The sequence below is a fragment of the Cryptotermes secundus genome, unplaced genomic scaffold, assembly GCF_002891405.2.
Source record: "Cryptotermes secundus unplaced genomic scaffold, Csec_1.0 scaffold320, whole genome shotgun sequence".
NCBI classification, from domain to species: Eukaryota; Metazoa; Arthropoda; class Insecta; order Blattodea; family Kalotermitidae; genus Cryptotermes; species Cryptotermes secundus.
In genome coordinates, this window is record NW_019731221.1 from 80,818 (window position 1) to 105,901 (window position 25,084).

At 40.3% G+C, this 25,084-nt stretch overlaps 2 long non-coding RNA genes across 2 annotated transcripts in view; one reads left to right on the top strand and one right to left on the bottom strand.

Annotated features, from left to right (window-relative positions):
- LOC117282473 overlaps positions 1–25,084 on the top strand; it is a 216,120-nt gene that overhangs the window by 43,231 nt on the left and 147,805 nt on the right. The gene's annotated exons all lie outside the window — the stretch shown is intronic.
- LOC111866480 overlaps positions 19,686–25,084 on the bottom strand; it is a 59,578-nt gene continuing 54,179 nt past the window's right edge. Inside the window, exon 3 of the long non-coding RNA XR_002843156.2 lies at positions 19,686–20,162. This is a non-coding gene — a long non-coding RNA (uncharacterized LOC111866480). The remainder of the gene's footprint in view (positions 20,163–25,084) is intronic.

Below are 25,084 nucleotides of genomic sequence, written 5' to 3' on the forward strand. Positions count from 1 at the left end.
AGAAGGTGGAAGTTTTCCTTTATATGTTCCGGCCACTATTGGCCATCATCAGAAGGAGTAGCTAACGCTATGAAAAATTATTTAGAAAGGTGTCTGAACATAAGTAAATTTCTACAAACATTAGAAATCGGAACTAAAATCTTAATGAAATTAAAATAAGTTGTGTATGTTAGAGGTGATTAGTTAATATGATTTAAAATACATAAATTTGCTTCTTTTATAAGTACAAGATCCTAACGACTCTCTTATTTTTGTACTGTTTGTTACTTAGAATACTTGACAGACTGTTCTGTTATTGGTTTTATGTTCGTATGCGAAGTGTTATTTTGTGTAACCTCGTGGTGTATGGTCCAAGTAAGCAACAAGCATAGCAGGCGAAGAAGGTAACAGGCTCTGCCGAAAGGTCTATAAATACTCGTACCTACCAGACTACACTACGTACATACCCAGAAAGTAGCAATCTTCATAGTCACCCCCGTGAGAATCCCAGATATCACGTGGTTTAGCCAGTTCGGGATAATGTTTAGGTGTGGATCTTTTATTTAGAAGTGATGAACGTTGAATTGCTTTGAGTTCCGGCTTATGAGATTGTTGACACTGTATAAGATTTGATATTGTAATAGAAAAAATTAATATTATGGCCTTCTACGATGTAGCGCCGTGTAGTTTGGTACATATCTACCGAACTACAGGGAGTCATATCCAAGAGTATCTTAATCTTCCTGAGTGACTTTGGTTTAATTTATAGTGTGTTGATGATAAATATTTAAATTGACTTAGAATCTATGAATGAAACCAAGTTTAATAGAAATCCGGTTGGCAGAGTCGGAGATGAAATAGACACTATAGAAAAGCAGAGGAAGTCCGTACTCTCCTGGCTTCTTCATGTATTGCGGCGGCCCGGTTTCGATCCCGGGTCTGGTCAAGTGGGATTTGTGGTGGACAAAGTGGAGCTGGGACGGGTTTTCTCCCAGTACTTCGTTTTCCCCTGCCAATCTTCATTCCACAAAATTCTCTATCATCACCCGGGACAGTCTACAATAGGTCAATCAGTGGCCGTTGTGCCGAGTGGACCCAGTTGGACTCCACCTCCCACTAAGCGAATTAAAAAAAAAATTCTTCATGTATTTACCTATGTTGAAAATTTATGCAAGTCTAGCTTCTTTTGCCGGCCGAGCGAACGAGACTGGTGGATTTCATCGTGTTAACTCGCCGGTCCTCCCAACCGTGTCCATAGACTGTAGTTTCAGCGATGGCTGCGTGGATGCACGTTTCAAGTTGCGCAGTTGAACCCTCTGAACGATTTCCTATGTTACTGAGTTTGGTGGGGATTTCAAACTATCTTAAAACTTAACTGCTCTCTGCTGAAAGTATTAAGTACATTATCAATTCTAGAAAATAAAATAACGAAGTAGTAATCATCTGTTCCTAATGATTGGATCGTTGGCTGTTTAACGACGGCGTTTAAAGGCAGTCATTATATCTTTAATGGTACTGTCCCAATGTTCATCCCGAGGGGTCCAAGAAAACCCGCCAGAAAGCTCAGTCAGGAGAGAGAATATCTAAGCAATGATTCGAACAGGGTACGTCTGAAATGCAAATCTAGAACGCTACAGCCACATTAATCTGCACGGTTTTGTCTTATGTTTTCTATAAAAGTAATTATTCTTTTTGAATTTAAAATATCATATAGTCCTGGTACCGGTAGCAGTATCTTCATAAGAATGGGGCCTAGTATTTCTCCTTCAAATAGAAACTGAAAACGCCACGTCATGTTGTCAATTGTTTTCGTAACATTTGCTTAAAAGTAGGGTCTGATTGCTATTTCTTAACTATAAATTGAGGCCGCACCATAGCTCAAGTGGTTAGTCGCTGGCTTCCCACCGCTGCGGCCCGGGCTTGATCCCGGGTCTGGTCAAATGGGATTTGTGGTTGACAAAGTGTCGCTGGGGCAGGTTTTCTCCGAGTACCTCGATTTCCCCTGCCAATCTTCATTCCACCAATTGCTCCACAATCACACTCACGTATTATCTGGGGCTGGAAAAATAGGCCAGAAGTGGCCGCAGTACAAGGGACTTAGTCCCGCCCCACTAGCAATAAAAAAACTACAAATTGAAAGCGTAAGACTATGTTTGGCAGTTCTGCTCGTAACGTTTTCATAAATGTGGAGTCTAGAGGTTTTTTAACGGAATTCATAACATTAGGCACTGCCTAGTGCCATCAGATATCGTTAAAACTTATAGACATAACCTAGAATAATTATTTCCCTCGGATGTATCCAGACAAGCGACAATCAGAAAATATTGTCGTAAATTATGATTATTATAACAATCCGTAGAATGAAAACTTTATAATCATAAAATAAAAGGTAAAGGTAAAATTGTCCCTGTGCTTAACCAATTAAGCACTACGCCATGAAGGTGTATGGGGAGTGGTTGTTTAGATCCATATTTTCTTTAACTCTTCACTAGTTGGAGGTGAGGAGTCAGTTTCACAACCCGACCGCTTTAGCCCCAAGGAAAGAGCCCCTGGTACCCATTGTAGAGTAGGTTATGTGAACCCCAGAGCCGGTCTGGACCACATGGAGAAGTGAAAACTCTTGCCCTACCGGGACTCGAACTCCGACTCCTTCGTCCTCCATCCCGTAGCCAGTCGCCATAGCGACTGAGCTATCCCGGCTCCTATAATGAGACAATATTATCGTAAAAATCAATAGTCTCATTATTAATAAATCACTGTCGTAGATGCTACATGGGGCCGGTCACTGTAGCCGAGTGGTCTAAGGCATGTACTGTCTTCGCTCGCTTGGAAACCGGGACCGTGTGTTCGAATCCCACTCAGGGCATGGATGTTTAATTTGTGTGTGTGCGTATTTCTGTGTTTGTGTACAGGTAGAGGTCTTGTGACGAGCTGATCACTCGCCCAAGGAGTCCTACCGAATGTGTAAGATCTAGAAAACAAGAAGTGAACGGAGAAGTTCATGGAGGTAGGCCTAGGCCCACTGGGGCTGTAGTGCCAAGGAGGAAAAAAAAAGATGCTACATGGTCTTATTCCGTCATAATATTCTTAATAATGATGTATGTTAGTTTCGAACTCAATGGCATATAAAACTAAATTTAATACAACATACTATTGTATTCTTAACAATCTATACGTATTAATGTAATTCCGGTAAGAGTTTAAGGTTTAGATCTAGAAATTATTTATTTATGAATTTAGTGTAATTGTGAAATTGTTATTATGACTATGATTGAATTCAGTTAAATTAATTTTATGCCACTAAAATTAAGTATCGTGTATGTATTGTTAAATAATAACACTCAAATATAATTTAATATTTAAAATATGGTATTTCTTTGACATGAATTATTGTATAATTGCACATGTCGAAGGTGACTTGATGGAGTTGCCACAACGAAACATGCAGAAGCTACAACAGTGAGTAACCGTTAAGAAAACTGCTGTGTTCGAAGGTAATTTTATTCCAATTATATTGATTCTTACACAACACGGGTGCTTCACTATAGAGTCCTTAAGTGAAATTTATTTAGTGGTACAATACAGAAACATTACTGAAATAAGCAATTTACTTTACAGGAAAGCCAGTTTGGGCTGCCATTTGTCATAATGTCAGCTAATCTGTCTAGTGAATAGTTACGGAGCTACTTACAACTGCTTTCTTCTGAGGTACAGAATTTAAAACGAAGGATAATTCGTAGAGAAAATTTATTTGCTTCCCTTTTATTGAAGCAGCTCTTATTCCGAATAGCGATAAATTAAAGTGAAACAAGAATATACCATGTTATCCATTCAGGGTAAGTTGTCCAGTACATGCGAGATTGCGTTGTTGGGAGACTTTAAACGTATTAAACAATTAGGTAATGGAACTTAATATCTTCCTTTATTATACTTAGAAACCTTCAGAATTCAGGATATAAAGCCCTAATTAATTACTGATAAAAACTTTTAAATCTTCAAGAATATATTAATCAGTGTGAGTAATTACAGGTCTCTTAAATATTTGCAACTACAGATTTTTTCTCACAAACTTTTGCGACCATCGGTGAGTTCGGAATAGCGTCCCTTCGCCCAGTCAGGGAAGGATGAGATAGGCAGGGCACGTAGCACGAATGGGGGAGACGAGGAATGCATATTGGATATTTATGGAAAAGCCAGAAGGAAAGTGACCACTGGGAAGTCCAAGGCATAGGTGGGTGGACAATATTAAAATGGATCTTAGAGAGATAAGATGGAATGGATTGGATTAATATGGCTCAGGATAGGGACCAGTGGAAGGCTCTTGTGAAAACGGTAATGAACCTTCGGGTTCCATAAAATGCTGGGAAATTTTTGAGTTGCTGCATAATTGGCGGCTCCTCCAGAAGGGCTCAGCTCCTTGAGTAAGTCACTTCGTCCACCCACTCAGAATGTTTGCCTGCCCTAATGTGGAAACAACATCAATTCAAATAATGATAAATTGAAGTGAAAGCGACCTGAGTCCGAGATTTATTGTTGTAATAAGAATTTTGAATTTAACTGACTGCTTGGTATTAGAAGCTTGAGGCTTAACACCCATACATAGGGATGTAAACTTATCACTGTTAAGCTAAATCCAGCTCACATTACTATAAGCTCTTCCTTTTAGATCCATTTTAATATTATCGACTCATTTCTTTCTCGGAATTTGAAATCTCTTTCCAGACGAAGTTTTCTTAAACTTTTGTTGTCGTGTACATGCAAAGTATCGTATTTTCTTTTATTAAATTACCATTAGCTGTTATGATATCCTCCAACCCCCTGCCTGATACCCCAGTAAGCTGCTGACAGTTGGAGAGCTGAACAAATGGTAAATTATTTCAAGAATTTAAAGTATTCCCTGCATGATTCATCCCTTATTGGCCCTCATGTTCTACAGATATATTTTTGCAGGCTATGAGAGACAGCGACACAAAACACTTTAATTATTCTGGTTCAAGCATCAACAAAGATCAATAAAATTAGAAAGAAATTTTTTACAATAATTCAGGATGGAATCATTACAAAAAATAATTTTGTCAGAATAAAATGTATAGTTCGAGCTCAGTTATGTAATAGAATATTACATTTTTACAAAATAAATTGTGAGCTGTTATTCAGTAGGAAGAAACCAATTTGGACGGTTTGAATTTTGAGACCAAAACATGCCATCTATGATCTGATATATAGAAGAAATATATGATGAATACTATCATGAAACAGAAGAGATAATGAATATGATAATTATCTTGAATTTAATTAATTTATATATATATATACGTACGTAGTCATTGGTCGCCTGGGGTTGAGTTATAATACCTGTCGCTTGCATTAACAAGTCACCAGTTGCCAACCCCAACCGAGACTATCCTGTTTTTCGTGGTCTTCCTCAGCTTCTCCAGGCAAATACTGGAATGGTACCATGATTGATTCCTTCTTTATCTTTTCCAGTTCAATTTTTACTAACGCAACGGTAATTCAAAGTTTTACAGACTGAGTTACTGACACAGCTGCCAAAGAAACCATTAATGAAGAATACTCAACTGTATATTTAATGAGCATATCAGTGTCCGGGTTATATAGAGCTGAATGATAGAATAATTGCTTAATTACTTAATCCGTTCCTCTTATACGTTTACGGTGTCGAGTTTTTTTTTAATTTCGATCCTTTTACAGAGGGTAGAACTCCTTGGACGAAAGATCAGATCGTCGCAAGGCCTCTACCTAAACACAGGAAAATACAAACACAGAATAAACACATACACACATCAAACATCCATGCCTTGTGTGGGATTGCAACCCACGATCCCGGCTTCCGAGCGAACAAACATAGTTCATGCTTTAGACATCTCGGCTATCATGATAATTAATGGACGGCGTGTAGAAGGAATTTGTGGTCCTGATTAAGGTACTGCCTAGATATTTTTCTAGACGGACTGAGGAAAACTGCGACGCAGAAATTAGAACTAGGTACCTATCGATTGGAAATCAAGTTCGCTCGGGCTTGAATCGAACCGGTGTTGGTCATGATACCCTAAGTATATATGTACATAAGAATGCATATATATGTAAAATGAAAGCCAAATGAGGCAAGCATAGGTCCCAGTCTTCACCTCCTGCATCCAAACAATAGTTGGATGCACGGTATTGTCTGGCAGTTTGCGGTCTCTGCTGTGCCCTTGTTCCCGTGGCATAAGCGAGTGTTGTTACCACATTCAACCGCTAGATGTAACCTCAATCTACACCCCGCGTACACAGTTGTTAGAAGCCTTATGCGCTCTTCCTTGACAACAATTGCACCTTGAGGCTGTCTGTCTCTGTATGCAGCATTTTACAAAGTATTTTATTTCTAAATAACACTCCCCACGCATAAGACTCCTACAGCGAAATATACAACAGATGCAAATTTGGTAGGGGCGACATTTTGGGAGCTGTAGCGAAAAACACGATTTACCCTTCCCAGGAGAATGAATGTGATAATGAATTTGTATTGATATGCAAAAAGTGTATGAAGTCACACAACACTAGAAGTTGAATTCAACTTTGTATGACTCGTCGTCCTAGTGTCTGGGTTTCTAATCCCTGGGGGTTTTGCAGACAAAAATACCACCAGACCAACAAAGAGCAATTATGAGAATTTAGGATTATGGGGATTTTTTATTATCTTAATATTGTGCATCCCGTTGTGTGTCGTAAATAAGGTATATAGGTACAGAATGTGCAGTCTACACAACAACAGTCAGTATTCAAAATTAAGAAGACACTACTGCATCAACATTTGGTTTCATTGTGTTTATTAGAGACGCAACATATTTCGACAATTTCACGGGTAATTTTCAGGCGTACAATGTGCCAGTCTGAGCTGTTGAGTTTATTTATGAGGATTTCACAAAGGTAGTTATGAAGAGTACCATCTTCTGGGATATAGCGGCGTGTAGTCCATAGGATCTCAGCTCACATTTCGGAGGAAACCTATGCTCCATTGCAAAGAAACACTTCGATAGGTTGTTTCTGTAGCTCATCCAATTAAGTTTCTAACTATGGAACTGGCCGCTCCATAGCTCAAGCGGTTAGTCGCTGGCTTCCCACCGTGGCGGCCAGGGTTCGATCCCGGGTCTGGTCAAGTGGGATTTGTGGTGGACAAAGTGGTGATGGGGCAGATTTTCTCCGAGTACTTCGGTTTCCCCTGTCAATCTTCATTCCACCAATTGCTCCACAATCACCCTTACCTATCATCTTGGGCTGGTACAATAGGCCAGAAGTGGCCGCAGTACAGGGACTTAATCCCACCTCACTAGCAATAAAAAAACTGTGGAACATGCGAGTTCGGAACAGTTCTGTTTGCCACAGTGTACGTCGTACATTTTTTTTTTGTCACTACAGCCCCAGTGGGCCTAGGCCTACCTCCATGAACTTCTCCGTTCACTTCGGCTTTTCTAGATCTTACACATTCGGTAGGACTTCTTGGGCGGGTGATCAGCTCGTCGCAAGGCCTCTACCTGTACACAAACACACAAAAACGCACACAAACATCCATGCCCTGAATGGGATTCGAACCCATGATCCCGGCTTTCGAGCGAGCGGAGACAGTACATGCCTTAGACCGCTCGGCTACGGTGACCGACTACGTCGTACATTATACCACGGAAAAATGTTTCAGTTCAAAGTTGTAAACCTTAATAAGTTCCATAAATTAATTTCTGCCGGGAATTAATGATTTCCGGGAATGGAGAAATAAAAGGAATTTGATTTGGACTAAATATGAAGTGAAGTTGATGTGAATATTAGAGATATTTTTACCAAAATAAAAATTCATTCGATAATTTTCAGTAAAATTTGTATATATAAACTCATAATGAATTTCTTTTTACGCATTCGCAACGCCTTTTCAAATTCGTTCTCTCCCTTATAAGTTCATTTCAGTGGGCGATGAGTGGAGATTCTCGGTATGTAGACATGGGCTCAGTTTTCAACATCTCCAATGGTTGTAAACTGAATGGAAGCAGGAAGTCAAATTCCGCCCGTTTCTTCTAAATATTTTGTTCTGTTTCTGACAATCTCTCTTGTATCTCAGGTTCTCGTGGCGCTGAGTATTAAGGTAATGATGTTACAGGATATGATACCCTGTCCTCTGGTAGGTGAGTATCAAAATTCTCTACAGTCCTTTTGTCTCTGTTCTACCGAGGATATGGAGGCAGCAGATTTCATCTATATATTTGAATCTAAAATTTTACAAAGTATTATAACCCAGGGGGGCACGCGGTAGCGCATTTGGTTTAGGTACTATGCTACAAGCCGGAAGGTCGCGGGTTCAAGTCCCGATGAGGTCATTGTATTTTTTTCAATTGAACTAATCCTTCCAGCTGCACTATGGCCCTAATGTCGACTTAGCCTCTAAAAGAAATGAGTACCAGGAATATTCTTGGAATATTCTTGTGGGTAAAGGGTGGCCGGCCCGTAGGGCTGACAACCTCGACTGTCTAGAAAATGTGGGAACCTCAACATCTCACAACCCTATGGGCCTCCACGGCCTGTTATGGGGATACATTTATTTCACTTTACTTTTACCACAACCCAGGAGATCATATCCCTTATTTCTTTCCTTTTTATTTAAATTTCAGTCTGCAGTGTCCTGTAACAGTTAACTGTACAAGTAATTGGTATGACTAGGCGCATCTCATGAGGATAAAAGCAGAGAAAATAGGGCTAAAGTGATGCTTAATTTATTTAACCTGTTTGTAGCACACAACAATTATTCACCTGAAAGTTTCCATTCTCATGGTATGATTGCCAGATACCAGGGGAACACCCGAAGCGGGGGAATAAGCGACTACCCATTTGGGAGGTCGAAACAGGGAATTTAATTTCAAGAAATACTCAGTTTCTTCGTGACGAAACGCCATTTGGAAACGTGCATGTAACAAAATCCGGATAGAATGGGGGAGGAGAAGGAACAAAGTTGTTTACTGCTTTACCAGCACTGGAGTAGCATTTGTCTTGCCAGAGGGCTGATTAAATTTATACTCACCTCAGTCTAAGAGGAGCCGGGATAGCGCAGTCGGTATAGTGACTGGCTACAGACTGGACAACCGAGGGGCCCGTTAAAATTAAGAATTTTCTCTTCTCCACGTCGTCCAGACCGGCTCTGGGGTCCACCAAACCTTCTATCAAATGGGTACGGGAGCTCTTTCTCGGGGGAAATGCGGCCTGGGTTTGAAGCTGACCACTCACCTACAAGTAGTGCCGAGGTCAAGTAAATGCGGACACATATATCAACTCCCCCACACGCCTTTGTGACATAGTGCTTAATTAGTTAAGCACAGGGACAACCTTAGTCTTTTATCGTTACCTCAATCTAATACTTTATTCTTGAATAAAAATTAATCTATTTCGAAGACGCGTGTAGTCTGCATGACGTGGTGCTTATGCAAGGATCAGCCTCGAAACCACACCTCATTGTAAGCTAAGTTCTATGCTGAGTTATAGACAATGAGGTGGCCAAGAGGTTACCACTAACTTCGAAGCTATAAACTTACCGGTAATATGTTATATTTTAGCATGTAGACATATTGATGTGCAACGACCGCGAGATAAGCAAACATACAACAGCCATTATTGAGTAACGGCTTCGCAAACAAACGTTTTCCCACAGCAACAATTGAACTACAACAATGGGAAGCGGTGTTCCTTACTCGATTCGTGCGATAGATAAGACGCAACAACAGAAGAACCGTTACGAGAGGTGTTTATAGATGGTCCACGCCGACGCTGCATAACGGGGGACAGCTGTGATTACGAAAGAGCCTAGAGTTTTGAGACGGTAGCAAGAAGACTAGGAGGTTGGTGTGAAATGGCCGCCAGCCTGAGGGTTAGTACCACGTACAGTAGAGGTGAGATGAGCTGCAAGTTCGGCAGTTGGAATCAAGTTCACTCAGCTCGGGATCTGCAGTGAGATAGGCGACAGTCAGCGAGGACATGATGCCGTGAACACAGAAGTTGAGTGGTCTACGGCTTTTGATGCCGTTAGCAGACAACAACTGGTCAAGACACAATAGATTGAGAAGAATTCCTACATGCTCAAGTGAACTACAGTATGTGTGTGAATTAGAGATGGCGCTGTAGATATTAATAGTTAAGATCTGTAACTAATCAATCATTAAATTACCAGTCCAAACCACTTCTATAGTCACGCCATACAGGTGACAACATAATTGCAATTAATCTCCTCAACACAGAAATATAACGAACTGCCGAAGTATCGCAGGACCTCTATGTTTTATTAAATATTTATCTCATTGAAGTCCTTCCATCCTGCTTGCTTCTTTGTTAATCAGGATTCTACACGTAGCAAGGGACATGAAGCATCAATATATCCACGGCTATTCTTTTACTGGGAAACCGTAGGTTGTAATGTCCTTAATGACGTAAATACCTCAGACTATATATGATGTGGAATGAGGGAGTGAGTGAATGATTAATGCTAAAAGAAAACAGCGTGGAAGGAAAAGGCCTTGGGCTAATTTAAGGTATCATTCTGGTATTTGCTTAGGGGAACTGCAGAAAAACCACGAGAATCCTCAACTGAGAGTGTTGTCCCTGACGAGATTCGAACAGCATATCCCAAATATGAATCAAAAGCCTTAGCGCTTCAGTCAGTTTACCGCGCGTTAGATAAACGTATGTGGTATAAAGCAATGCACAAAGCGCTCTTTGTGACGTTTACAACACGTAACACTGTTAGTTGCCACAGTGATACATTAGGTTAATAAAAAAGTAAAGCTATCCTTGCAACAACCCATGAAAACCTACAGGATTGTGAAACGTCGAGGCTCCCACATTTTCTAGACAATCGGCTCACAGATGGCGGTGAGGTTGTAGCCTTATGTACCGGCCGCACTTTGCCCCCAGGAAGATTCCTGGTACTCATTTCTGTTACAGGCTGTCAACTACTCCAGGGCCATAGGGCGGCTGGAAGGATTAGGTAAATTTAAAAANAGCCTTATGTGCCGGCCGCACTTTGCCCCCAGGAAGATTTCTGGTACTCATTTATGTTAGAGGCTGTCAACTCCAGGGCCATAGGGCGGCTGGAAGGATTAGGTAAATTTAAAAAATCCAATGACCTCATCGGGAATCAATCCCGCGACCTTCCTGCTTGTAGCATAGTGCCTTAACCATATGTTAATATGAAATATATGTGACGGTAATATCTCTTATTTTTTATAATCCGAATTTAATGATTCAGGCAAGAGATTGAAGTATCTTCTTATTTTGTATAATGTTTGTAAAGATTTTTAAACGAATACTATGTCGGCCATTGTCTATCGGCACGTGTACTTTGTTTCGTTCGGGCGTAAAAAGAGAAAAGAAACGAGAGCTGTAGTCCTCTTGGAATTTTTTCCGTTCTTGAATCCCGTTAATTATATTTGAACATAACAAAGCATATGATGTGTTCAGTACTTCTTTTGTTGTGCAGTATTTTGAGACTAGCGCTCTCAAACAGGCCCAACTGAGAAGAATTACTTTCTTCTTCACACCTGCTAATGAAAACGTGTACACTTTCCGGAAGTTGTCTGTATCACATGTACCATGTGAACAGATTGCTTTTTTTTTTCCTTGACACTACAGCCCCAGTGGGCCTAGTCCTGCTTCCATGAAACTCTCCGTTCACTTCGGATTTTCTAGATCTTACACATTCGGTAGGACTCTTTGGTCGGGTGATCAGCTCGTCGCAAGGCCTCTACCTGTACACAAACACAGAAAAACGCACACACACAAACTAAACATCCATGCCCTGAGTGGGATTCGAACCACGATCCCGGTTTCCAAGCGAGCAAAGACAGTAAATGCCTTAGACCGCTCGGCTGCCGTGACCGGCGTGAACAGATCTTTAGAGAGTCAAATGTATTGAAGATACACCTGGAAGTTGAACACTATACAGATCTTATTTACAAGTGTGTAAGGGACATAAGAAGGAAACAATTGCATTAGTTGAGTTTAAGAAAACGTGGTCAAGCTAGTACACTTCGGCCAATTACACATACCTGGATGCATAATGCCGAGCAAGAAAGCAGGGTGAATACATGTGGCAAGCAGAGGGTTCTACGCCGAAACGTCGAGTGACATTCAACGAAATACATGGCGTTATACTGCGGGAGTTAGAAGTCTACTAACCACCGACATGAGAAACTCAAATCCTGCATAGTTCTTTATTTTGTTTTCAGTTATAATTATCTGGCAGATATGTAATTGTTGTTTAAAATTGGCGCGAAATTCGGTCTTTCGTTCTAAGGAAGATCGCTTATGATTGAATATTTTCGAAATGTTAGGTGGAATTTTTTGATTTATGGATGAGAAACCGAATGATGTGGCTGAATCATTAACGTTCCTTGCATATATTTGCGAGTTACCTGTTAGTATTCTCGGCTATGACGACTATTGAAAATCATGTTTATGGTGGTTTTCCACAGTCTGTCCGGTGTATGCCTGGATGGTACCTTGACCCTTTTCCAAAACACGTTCAGTTCTTTTGTTATTAATTTCTAATCATTCTATGGTTCGTGGCCTGACTTGCTGCTGGCAGCGTCATAAACTGAACTGGAATCTGTAGGGTGTTATTATCACCTGACGCGTCAAAATTTGTGTAACGTCTTTGTTAGTGAGTGCAGTTTCTTAAATTTTTTCACAGATTGTTATGAGCACTAGAGAAATTTGTTTGTTCCGCTGGCAAGGCTGAACTAAGTGACAATATGGAACAGGCAAGTTCATTACCGTACTCAGAAGAGCCCTCCACTGCTCCATATTCTGAGCCAGATGAATCCAGTCCATACCATCCCATTATATCTCTACAAGATCCTTTTTAATATTGTCCACCCACCTACACCTTCGTCTTGCCAGTAACCTCTTTCCCCCTGGCTTTCCCACCAATATCCTGTATGCATTATTCTTCTCACCGATTCGTGCTACATGCCCTGCCCACCTCCTCCTCCTTGACTTGATCATTCTAATTATACTTGGATAAGAGTACAAGTTGCCGGTCACGGTAGCCGAGTGGTCTAAGGCATGCACTGTCTTCGCTCGCTCGGAAGCCGTGATCGTAGTTTCGAATCCCACTCAGGTCATGGACGTTTGTGTGCATTTTTCTGTTTGTCTACAGGTAGAGGCCTTGCGACGAGCTGATCACTCGCCCAAGGAGTCCTACCGTATGTGTAAGATCTAGAAAAACCGAAGCGAACGGAGAAGTTCATGGAGGTAGGCCTAGGCAAACATACAAAACCACAGGCAAAATTATAGTTTTGTATATTTTAATTTTTATGTTTTTCGACAGCAGACGATAAGACAAAAGGTTCTGGACTCAGTGGTAGCAAAAATTATCCGAGTTCAATCTCTCAGTTTCCTCCTGGATCACATTTTGATTTGTTATAGTAGTTCCCAAATATCTGAACTGTGTCACATTTTCAAGACATCTGTTTTCTATCTTTGTGTCATGATTTTGCCCTACATTTTGGTGACGAGACAGCAACATACACGTATGGCGTTTTATACCACGAATCAGAAAGTATTCGTTACTGAAATATTTGACTCCTCTTATGTTGCTGTGGGGAGACAATAATATTGAGGGCTTTCTGTCCATGTTACACCATTGAGAGACACTGCCTATAGGATTCTTACTGAAGAACAGGAAGTGAAGGTATAAACATGAGAGAAGACGTAAACGTCGGGCGTCTGCTTGTACGGAAGAATCTGTCGGTGTAGCTCGAGAGGCAGCAAAAAGAAGTCCAAGAAGAAGGGTACAACGTTTAAATGTCATATTGGGGTATGAAGCAGAGCAGCGTGGACAATGTGTCGTGATGACTTGTCGTTGTTTCACGAAATGCAGCTGAGTCAGCCAATGTGGGAAGGTGGAACGAAGAAACTTTACGCTTTCTTGAGGAAGTACGGAGAACAATCCAGGTGTCTTCAATGGCGCATGATTCTCCGATGAAGCACACTTCCACTTTGATGATTATAAGCAAAGTGTTCGACTTGGGGCCTTAGAAGATCCAAGGCTTATCGTTATCTGCCAATTCTATGCAGAGAGAGTTACAGTATGGTATGCTTTACTGAGAATCAGAATATTAGGTCCCGGGTTCATCGGCAATAAAGTCACTTATGATGTTCACTTCAGTCTGATGAGTGATAAATTTGACATCTTTTGTGAAGAGAAATAATATTACAAAGAATTCATCCTGGTTTCAACAAAATTGTGCTAGACCTCACACCAGGAATTCTCCAACCGAAACCTGTGGTATTATGGGAAGGATTTTACATGGCCATCAAACTCATTAGACTTTTTTTCCCCCTTGGCACTACAGCCCCAGTGGTCCTAGGCCTACCTCCATGAACTTCTCCGTTCACTTCGGTTTTTCTAGATCTTACACATTCGGTAGGACTCCTTGGGCGTGTGATCAGCTCGTCGCAAGGCCTCTACCTGTACACAAACACAGAAAAAAGTACACACACAAAATAAACATCCATGCCCTGAGTGGGATTCGAACCCACGATCCAGGTTTCAAAGCGAGGGAAGGCAATACATGCCTTAGACCGCTCGGCTACCGTGACCGGCCCTCATTAGACTTAAACACGATTATTTTCTGTGGGGGTACTTGAAAGTCAGAGTGTGTCAGAAGAATCCGCGTACGATTCCGGAACATAGAACTGTATAATAAAAGATTTGAACAATTTCTCTAGAAATTCTAACCAAGGTTCTAAATAGTTTGTTCTTCGTTAAAATAAAATTCTTTACCTTGGGGTGTATCATATGATATCATAGTGTATCGCAGTGTAGCAATCAAATGTTCCAGTGCATAGGAAGATCTATGAAATTTTCATACAATTACATTATTAACAAAGAAATTGATCTAACTGAGAATGTGTCTCCTCTCTCACCTGAGGATGGAAACAGACTCAGTTTCCGAAACGTTATGTTTGCTAGTTTCTAGAATACCGGACGACTGACAAACTCCAAAAACCCAGTGGTTCTGAGTCATAGAGAAGTATGTACTTTGCAGAGTCGATAGAAAAGGATCGTAACCAGCTCAGGACTCGAACTCAGTAACTTCAGAATAAGCAGCTTGAATATTAAGCACATGTAACCATGACGTTTCTCGTTTAGCAGCAACATGGACTGGTTGCCTGTAGCCTGCGTGTCCGTGCACATTCACTTAAAGAGTACAAATTATAGGGGAGGTTACAACTTAACAAAATTACATGTCCCTAGGCTGTTATTGTTTCCCTCCCAGTAAAAACAATAGCGTAAATTTCACCTGTTTGGTACTGTAATTAATATCATATTAATTACATTTAAGAGTATAATTTAAGTGAAGACAAACACACTTTTTCTCTTAAGAATTCTCTGCACGAGAGAAGTGTAGGTCTGCACACAAAAAGATGGGAGCAGGTTATTAAAACCTCCATTTAATTTACGGTAGGTAGTTCAAACAGATTTACCGGATAAAATTAAAAAGTTTTATGGTTTAACACATCGCCTCTGTGGTCTAGTGGTCGGAGTTCCTGGCTACAAATCCAGAGGTCACGGTTCTATTCCCGGCGCTACCAGATTTTTTCTGAGAAGTAGTATGTCTGGAATGGGATCCACTCGGCCTCCTGAGGATAACTGTGGAACTATTTCAAGGAAATAGCGGCTCCGGTTTATAAAACCGAGATTAACGACCGTGGGGATCCGTTGCGCTGATCACGCAACACCCTCTATCCGCTAAATTTCGCACTAATTTCGCCGACAAGCGGCGTTCTCTCTGTCGGTATAGTTCTCTTGAGGACTAAAACCACGGACTTGGTTTCTCTTCTTGTTTATGGCTTAACTTGATGTTCTCTGATGCCCAAACACTAATAACAATTCTATGTTAGTAGCTCTATCTATTGCTATTTCCAATCCAGTTGTTAGTTATCATTTTGACCATGCCATAACTCAGGCCGGCTTCCCATCGCGGCGGTCCGCGTTCGAGCCTAGTCAGGTCATGTTGGATTTGTGATGGATAAATTGGAACCAGGACAGGTTTTCTCCGAGTTCTTCGGTATTCCCTGCCAATTCATATTCCACCGACTGCTCCAAATTCATCGTCTATCATCCGGGGTTGGTACAACAGGTCAATTAGTGGCCGACGTACCAAGCGGACTCAGTCTCGCCCCATTCAAAGAAACTAAAACTAGTTATTTCTGTGCCAATATACGAGGATTACTATCCTGACAGTTCTTTGGTTTCTGCATTTATACTAACGTTGGATTTCAGACAAGGACTCAACTTCTTATTTCTGTGTTGATATTAACCTACGGTGTGAGATCAGGCTATTGTTTAAAATTTATTTGTTTGTAGAAACCTGCGGTTAAAGATCAGGTCACTGTTTTAAATTCCTTTGCCAGTGCTGCCCTCGGAGTGAGACTTCACAACTTCCATTTTCTGTGCTTGTACTAACCTACTTCTTGGGGTTCGGATAATGTTACAATCTCTGCGTTAGTATTGGTACCAGGCCGCTAGCCACAGTTTCTGTGACAGTAATAACCTACAACCTGACACATGCCGATGTTTACAATACGCGTGCTAATACTACGCAACGACCTGGGATCAGACCAGCGTTCACATGTTCAGTGTGAGTACAACATATGATTTGCAATCAGGACATTCTGCACAATCTCTGTGTGAGTATAAACCTATCTGGCAATAGGCAGATACTTATTATTTCTATGGGAGTACTTACCTACGGTTTTAGACCAGGCCACTGTTTACACTTTCTGTGATTGTACAAAAGTACAGTTGAGACAAAAATATCATTCATAATTTCTAAGTTAGTACTAGTGTTGTGTACCATAGCTCAGGTGGTTAGACGCCGGATTCCCACTGCGGCATCCCTCGTTCGATGCCGGGGTCAAGTCATGTGGATTTGTGGTGAACCAAGTGGCCCTGGGGCAGTTATTCTCTTGAGTACTTCGTTTTCCTATGCCGAGTACAGGGCCGAGAGTAGGCGGGAGATTTCTACAACCCCGGAATAGAAAGAAACTCGTTCCCAGGCTCACTAAGTGCATTGCGATCCACGGTGATTATGTTAAAAAATAAATAAAGGTATCACACAGAATTACTGGGTTTTTGGACTTTTTCCATCGGCCGGAATTCTAGGTAATAGATAACGCTCTAGGTAATACAGGACACGACGTTTCAGAAACTGGATCTGTTTCCGTCTTCAAGTGAGAACGGAAGACACCTACTCAGCTGGGTCCTTTAGAAAGAGCTAATCTCAATCACTGGAGAGATTAGCTCTTTCTATGGGGCCCAACTGAGTAGGTGTCTTCCTCTCTCACCTGAAGACGGAAACAGATCCAGGTTCCGAAAAGGTGGGTCCTCTTACCTAAAATTCTGGATGATGGAAAAAGGCCAAAAACCCAGTAATTCTGCGCCATCCACCACCGTCAGAACCCCTTAGATTCTACTTAAATAAAGGTGTGTTGTAAAAGTGCTAGAAGTGAATCCCTCCAAAAATAATGATCTATAAAAATTTTCCGGACTTTGTGTCTTTAATTTCCGGATATGTTTCTTATAAACATTCAATTGGTATCAGTCGCACAACACGTCAGTAGTCACCTCCAGTCGCAATATATTTCGTAGTCACACCAATAAGAGTCGTTACCTACTGGATGTCTCAGACACATGTTTGTGACTCACTGATTCACAACACTGTAAAATCAATGCTAGAAGATATTAATAGACTGCAAAAGAGTATACATTTTTGTTAGAATTTTTGTAGAAATTCTTAGTTTGTACAGTAGATATTGCTATAAGAAATTTCGTTGCAGTTGTTGTGGGCGTGTTTCTATAATTTGAACTTGATGACAATGGCAATATAAAATTACATGACACGTGGTTCTTGGTAACAATTCTATCTGTTATTCAATTGTCACGCTAAGCCTTTGCCAGGCCACAGACAGCAGATGTCTTTAGTGGTCCTTAATAGCATATAATACTCAGATTTCTTTGCCTTGTTTTTCTTGTTCACGGTATACTGAGGCGTGCTTTGGCTGAGATGAACAATAATTTAACATTTCGCGTATGCGGAACCAGTGTTTTGTACGTACTATTTTGAAAATTATTTTAATAGTTGTAATTTACAGTTCTAGTGGGATTAAAGGCACTAATCTTATAGATCTATTTGTGATGTTCTCTTTAATACTAACAATAAACACGTATCAGCAGAACAAACTTTTCATTATATAAATCCTCCTTATGGAAAACACCAGATTATGCAAAATTTTATGTTTATTATGTAACTAAAGGTCAAAAAGGCGCAGTTCTCCAAACGAACAGGTTATAAGAGTGGAAATGAGTACATAATTTTATTGAAACATTTTAGAATAAACGATTTAATAACATTAAACTTGTAATTATTATGACAAAATTTGGAAGCCTGAGATTTATCATTGTCATGAAGGAATTTTAGGTTAACTTTTAACACGTTCCACGGAGGTTGGTAGTGCAGTAGGTCAGGAACGAGAGAGCAGTTTCAGTTTCAATGTATCGTGGTTTGGTGAGTGGTAGATAGATAGATAGATAAGATAGATAAGATAGATAGATAGATAGATAGATAGATAGATAGATAGATAGATAGGCAGGCAGGAGGAAGGCAGACAGGCAGGTAGAAAACAGACAGAGACACAAAATTTTCCTCAGTTTCTTCATCAAATACTTAATTTCGAAACAGAAGCCACCCATACCATTGTGGTATAGCCGATTAACCTTCTCATAACATTTTCTCTTATTGCTAGTGAGGTGGGTCTAAGTCCCTTGTACTGCGGCCACTTCTGGCCTATTGTAGCAGGCCCAGATGATTGGTGAGGGTGATTGTGGAGCAATTGGTGGAATGAAGATTGTGAAGGGAAACCGAAGTACTTGGAGAAAACCTGCTCCAGCGCCACTTTGTCCACCACAAATCCCACTTGACCAGACCCGGGATCGAACCCGGGCCGCCGCTGTGGGAAGCCAGCGACTAACCGCTTGAGCTATGGCGCGGCCTTCATATAACATACCTCAACACATATCGTACTGCTCCTTATGCTACATAATAAATGTTGAAAGTATCATTTATGTTTCAGATTTACTATTCTGGAGTCATGAATGTTTTGAGAAAGAATCTTAAAGAATACTTCCACTCACTGCAGAGACAATGCTCGTAACGCCTTTTTCCGAGAAGATTTTAAAACGTGTCGGATAAATCTTCCTTCTTGGACAGATTGCCCACTTTGCTGACATTTGCATCGTATTTGAAACTGTAAACCAGGATTATGTGTAGCCTCTGTTCAAATACTTGTATTTGTCGCGTATTGCAACATTGTCACAGCCTAACCACTCTCTCGTGGTGCCTGGATTTTGGCTAGGTTGTGAGGAGACACTGTACACAACATGTCTGTGCGTACGCAAACTTCTTTGTAAGGACTTTCAAGACTACGAAAGAATAGAATTCTGTATGTCTGTTCCTACTAGATTCAATTGTGAATAGGAATATCAACGACAACTGTTTTCTGATTTCTTTGTTTGTTGGTATTTTTAGGACTCTTGAGGAATACATGGACCGCCTCTGTGGTCTAGTGGTCAAGAAGACAAAGTAATAATTAGCGCTAACTGTCGAGAAATTGTTGGACACCCGCCACTCATTGGTCTTAAACACCAAATACAGACCAGAAGGTCAGTTTTTTTAAGCAAGGACTTTACCAAATATTATACAGCGGGTCAAAACTGTAGGAACGCTTCTGATAAAAAAGTGTTGATACATAATTATTGGTAATCTGTGTGGTAGCGGATGGACTCTGGTAAATTTTATTAAATTCACTTTAGTGGTGTATAATTCAAATATCACAAAAATCTTGCATTAGGTTACGACTTAATTCACTGTTGCTTCAAATGTTTACACTTCTTTTATTTTGTCTCCAGAGAGAGGGAGTTTTTCTTCTTTTTTCCCTTCCTACGTAGAAAGTTTTCCCTCTTCCCTTCCTCTTGCAAGGCAGATTGCTAATTAAAAGTTGTAATTGAAACCTGTAGAAGCGCCTACAGTTCTGTAGAATCGACTGGCTGGCCGGTGTGAGGAACACGGTGGCTGTCGTCAGGGATCCTGCAAAAAAGAAGAGTCGAATACAATGTAACAATAGTTGGATCACAGATTATCTAGGGAAAACTGTACATGAATATGTTCTGTGATGTCCCATTAAGACGACTCTAATCAGTCAGCCTACATCATTTATTTCAGCTGGTTCACACAAACAGACATATTAAATGTTAAGCAATTAGCACTCCTATTTTCTGTTTCGAATTTACCCTGGTTCCGTTCTCGGACAGAGATATTAGGATTTTCGTAGGGGATATCAGTGCTCTCAGGGAGTTCTGGGGGTCAGATTTCTTCTACATACTTTCAAATTCGTCATGCATAACTGTTCATCAACTTGGCGATAAAAGATTATAACATAAACCACATCAAATTTAGAAAATTTCCTGAAATTAATTTAGAAAGGAAAAAACAAGAAAAGGAAGAATTATACGAAATGAGGGTTTTCGTTATTTTTCTTAGTCCTTGTATTCACACGCTGCGATAATATCCAAAACTACGTCATATTTGCTTCCTTCCATGTGATTACCAATCCTAACTCTCCTTCAATTATTCGGTGCTGTATAGTACTATTTCCCGACAGTGTTATCAAGTAAATTACACAGAAACAAAGCAGGACAATGAAACAAGCATAGAGGACGGGAAGTAAAGACGAAAAGAGAGAAACATATAAAGAAGAAGAGAATAATCTGAAATACTTATATAATTACTTAATTGCGATTATTCCTATGAGAAAGAGAAGATATCAAGTATATGTCGTACAAAAGGGGAAGCGAGAAATGCATGTAAAATTTAAGTAAGGAAACAAAACTTTAGGGACCTCTTGATAGATCTAGGCGCTGATGAGATAATAACACTAAATTTAAACTTTGCGATATAGGCGCGAAAATGTAGACGCGGTTGGTGGTCTCATAGGAGTAGGCAGTAAAATTTCCGAATTTTGTAACTGCATCGAGAAATATACTGTTTATTCAATGTATTCCCAGCTTTCCTCCATGCAACTTTCTCCAACCTCCTGTTATTTTATCTCTCTTCGGTCTAAACATTCTCTTCAACACCCTGTTCTCAAACACACTCAGTCTATGATCAAGTCAAGGAGAATGAGGTAGGCAGGGCATGTAACACGGATGGGGGAGAAGGGGAATGAATATACGATAATTGTGGGCAAGCCAGAAGAAATTTCTGAATTTTGTAACTGCATCGAGAAATATACTGTTTATTCAATGTATTCCCAGCTTTCCTCCATGCAACTTTCTCCAACCTCCTGTTATTTTATCTCTCTTCGGTCTAAACATTCTCTTCAACACCCTGTTCTCAAACACACTCAGTCTATGATCAAGTCAAGGAGAATGAGGTAGGCAGGGCATGTAACACGGATGGGGGAGAAGGGGAATGAATATACGATAATTGTGGGCAAGCCAGAAGAAATTTCTGAATTTTGTAACTGCATCGAGAAATATACTGCTTATTCAATATATTCCCAGCTTTCCTCCATGCAGCTTTCTCCAACCTCCTGTTATTTTATCTCTCTTCGGTCTAAACATTCTCTTCAACACCCTGTTCTCAAACACACTCAGTCTATGATCAAGTCAAGGAGAATGAGGTAGGCAGGGCATGTAACACGGATGGGGGAGAAGGGGAATGAATATACGATAATTGTGGGCAAGCCAGAAGAAAAGAGACCACTAGGAAAACCAAGGCGTACGTGGGTGGACTATATTAAAATGAATCTTAGAGAGATAAGTTGGGATCGTATGGACTGGTATGATCTGGCTTAGGATAGGAACCAGTGGAGGGCTCTTGTGAACACGGTAATGAACCCTCAGGTTCCATAAAATGCTGGGAAATTCTCTTGAGTATCTGGAAAATTGGAGGCTCCTCAAGAAGGGCTCAGCTCCATGAGAAAGTAAGTAATTGAGAAATTTAGTAGTTTTTTTTTTTAATCAGCGTATTCCTTGACCACTATAAATTTTTAAAGAAAGTCCTGAACCTTATATTTGGTTGCTTAAGATTATATCCTGAAAATATCAATTTGAATTTGGCACAGTTAATAATTTATAAATTCGCTAGTGGACGAGTTTCGGCTTGATCAACGATCTTCAGTGTGTCTGAGATCGTAGTTCTTAAATCATTGCCGCTTTTGTGATTTGAGATGTAACATATCTCTCTTATAGTCTTCTGTTTCTCATTTAGTTCAAGTTCTGAAATTTCGCAAAATATATCGTGGACACACAACATGAATACTTGGATATCAGGACATAATTTTGCCCATACAAATTTATTAAAAGTAGATTAACTATAAATGAGTAACCTACTCATCGAGCCGGCACTGAACACTGCATAACCGGCAACAAGGTTAGGTTGAAGACACATGAAGAATTGTATACACTGCATTGATTTAAAAACTATGACCTAATTGCCACTGAAAATGGCTGACAAACTCAAACTTATTTCCTACTGACTTTATAAAACAGAATTATTTTGACAAGTATAGACAGAAAACTTGAGCCGGGATAGTGCAGTCGGTATAGCGACTAGCTGGAGGCTGGAGTACAAGTATCGGTAGGTTCAATAATTTCCTCTCCTCCACGTCGTCCAGACCGGTTCTGGGGCCCACTCAGCCTCCTCTCCAATGGGTACCGCGGTCTCTTTCCCCGGTGGTAAAGCCGCCGGGGCGTGAAACTGACCACTCACTTCCAACCAGTGCCCAGGTCAAGAAAACATGGATCTATACATCAACTCTCCCATACGCCTTCATGGAGTAGTGCTTAATTAGTTAAACACAGGGACAACTTTACATTTTACATAGACAGAAGGCTGCAAGAAATAATCTTGATAAAATCATTATTCTTTTTTATATACCTAGATAGTTTATAGTTTAAGTGTATATTCCTCCCACACCCCCTCCCCCAGTGACGCATTCGCAATTTCTCTGGCCAGAATTCTTTGTTTCACTTCATTCAGATATTTTTCTTCCCTTTGACTGCTTTGCTTCTGTTTGTAAATTCACAAAACCGTTTCGTTTTCCTTCGAAACGCAGCGAGGAACAAGTTTTGATTTCCCTAGCTGAGCTCTTTCAATTTTGTCCTCTCTAATTGCTGTTTCCTTTTAATTGATCGTTAATTAAAGAGCGGGAGTTGATTATTTGATTGTGCGTGCCAATTTCCACAGAGTTTCGGCTTTTATTTGCAAATCTTGGAATATGAAAGTGACATAAGTCACATCTTCCTTCTTTTGACGATACATTCTGTTCAATGTAACAACCTCTACTATTGTACAGCAATTTTTCTCAGCCTGTGAGATCAGTGCGAATATACACATGTCAAGTGGGCTATGAGATTGTAATTAGATAAGTGTTTCCATAAATTTAACAACAGTTCCTAAAGTCTGGTATTAGTATTAAGATTCTGTTCAACCTCTTGTTCATTTCATTGCCATTTGTTGAGGTATCTGCTAATTTGTCGCTACTTTGACCTATAAGCTTAATTACAATTATTACACTCTGCGGTTTTTAGAATAGCCACTTATTAAAACCTGGTACATAATTTTTCAATCTGGTCACTTACAACTCGTTCATAAAATGTTATTAATTTGTTTTTATGTGAACTGTAGTGGAAGAACACAAAAAACAATAACGTAATTATTCTTCATACCTGCACGCAACTTCATATTAAGGCGTTAATTGTTTTCCCCATGGATGTTTAATTAAGTTATATTATGATGTTTCTCCGCGTGGAAATGTTTGAGGTTTGAAATTTCCCTGAAGAAGTTGGTCAATATCTGAAAACTGCAGCAGTTTCACATATGTAACAAAGATCGGAGATGGCTGTTAGATTAAAACTCCTCTCTGAAATAAAACGTTATATATATAGCTACATATGTTGCGTAGACAGACTAATATATACGTAACATTAATGTCTGTATTCGTTTAAATGACCACAGATGTCACACCGTCATCACGTGAAACAATTCTCTGCCCTTACGTGATTTCCCTCGTCGAAGGTGAATTAATTCCGACTAGTGAGAGGAGGTTTTCATTTGACTAGCCAGATATACGGAAATGTTCGTTTTTTTAATATTGTCACGTATCCGGGGGTTGCGTAACTGATAAAACGGGTTTTGGATTTGATGATCGAATTTATTGGACCTTTATACAATTGGTTATAACAGTTCACAAATCACTATCAGACACTGTCATCTTCTGACTGGACAATCCACTGGAACTACTTTGACTTCCTAATTCTCGACAGCGTCCAGACCGACTCTGGGCCCCAACCAGCCTCCCACCCAATGGGCGCCGGAGACCCTTTCTTATAGGGTAAATTGGCAGAGGCGTACAGCTGATCACTTAGTTCCATATAGTGCCGAATTCAAGAATGTTGGAGCTATACTTCCACTGCCTTATATGTTTTCATGGCATAAAAATTATATGCTTGACTATGAAGTAGATTACAAACTGCTTTTCGCGAAGAAGCTTTCAGTCGAAGCTACTCTAAACTCATTACAAGAAGCTGCTTTATTGAGGTATAATATTTCTGATGAAGTTTCTATCTGTTGCCAAAGGTAAAGTTGTCCCTGTGCTTAAGTAATTAAACACTACACCATGAAGGTGTCTGGGGGAGTGGATGTATAGATCCACATTTTCTTGACCTCGACATTAGTTGGTGAGTGGTCAGTTTTACGACCCGGCCGCTTTACCTCCCGGGAAAACGCCCCCGTTACCTATTGGATAGGAGATTGGGTGAATCCCAGAGCCATCCTAGAGGACATGGAGAAGAGAAAATTCTTGCCCCACCTGGGCTCGAACTCCGACCCCTCTCTCGTCCAGCCAGTAGCCAGTCGCTATACCGACTGCACTATCCCAGCTCACACATATTTGCCAAGAAATGTTCAATCTAAGCAGGATTTAAAATGCAATACGAGACAACAAC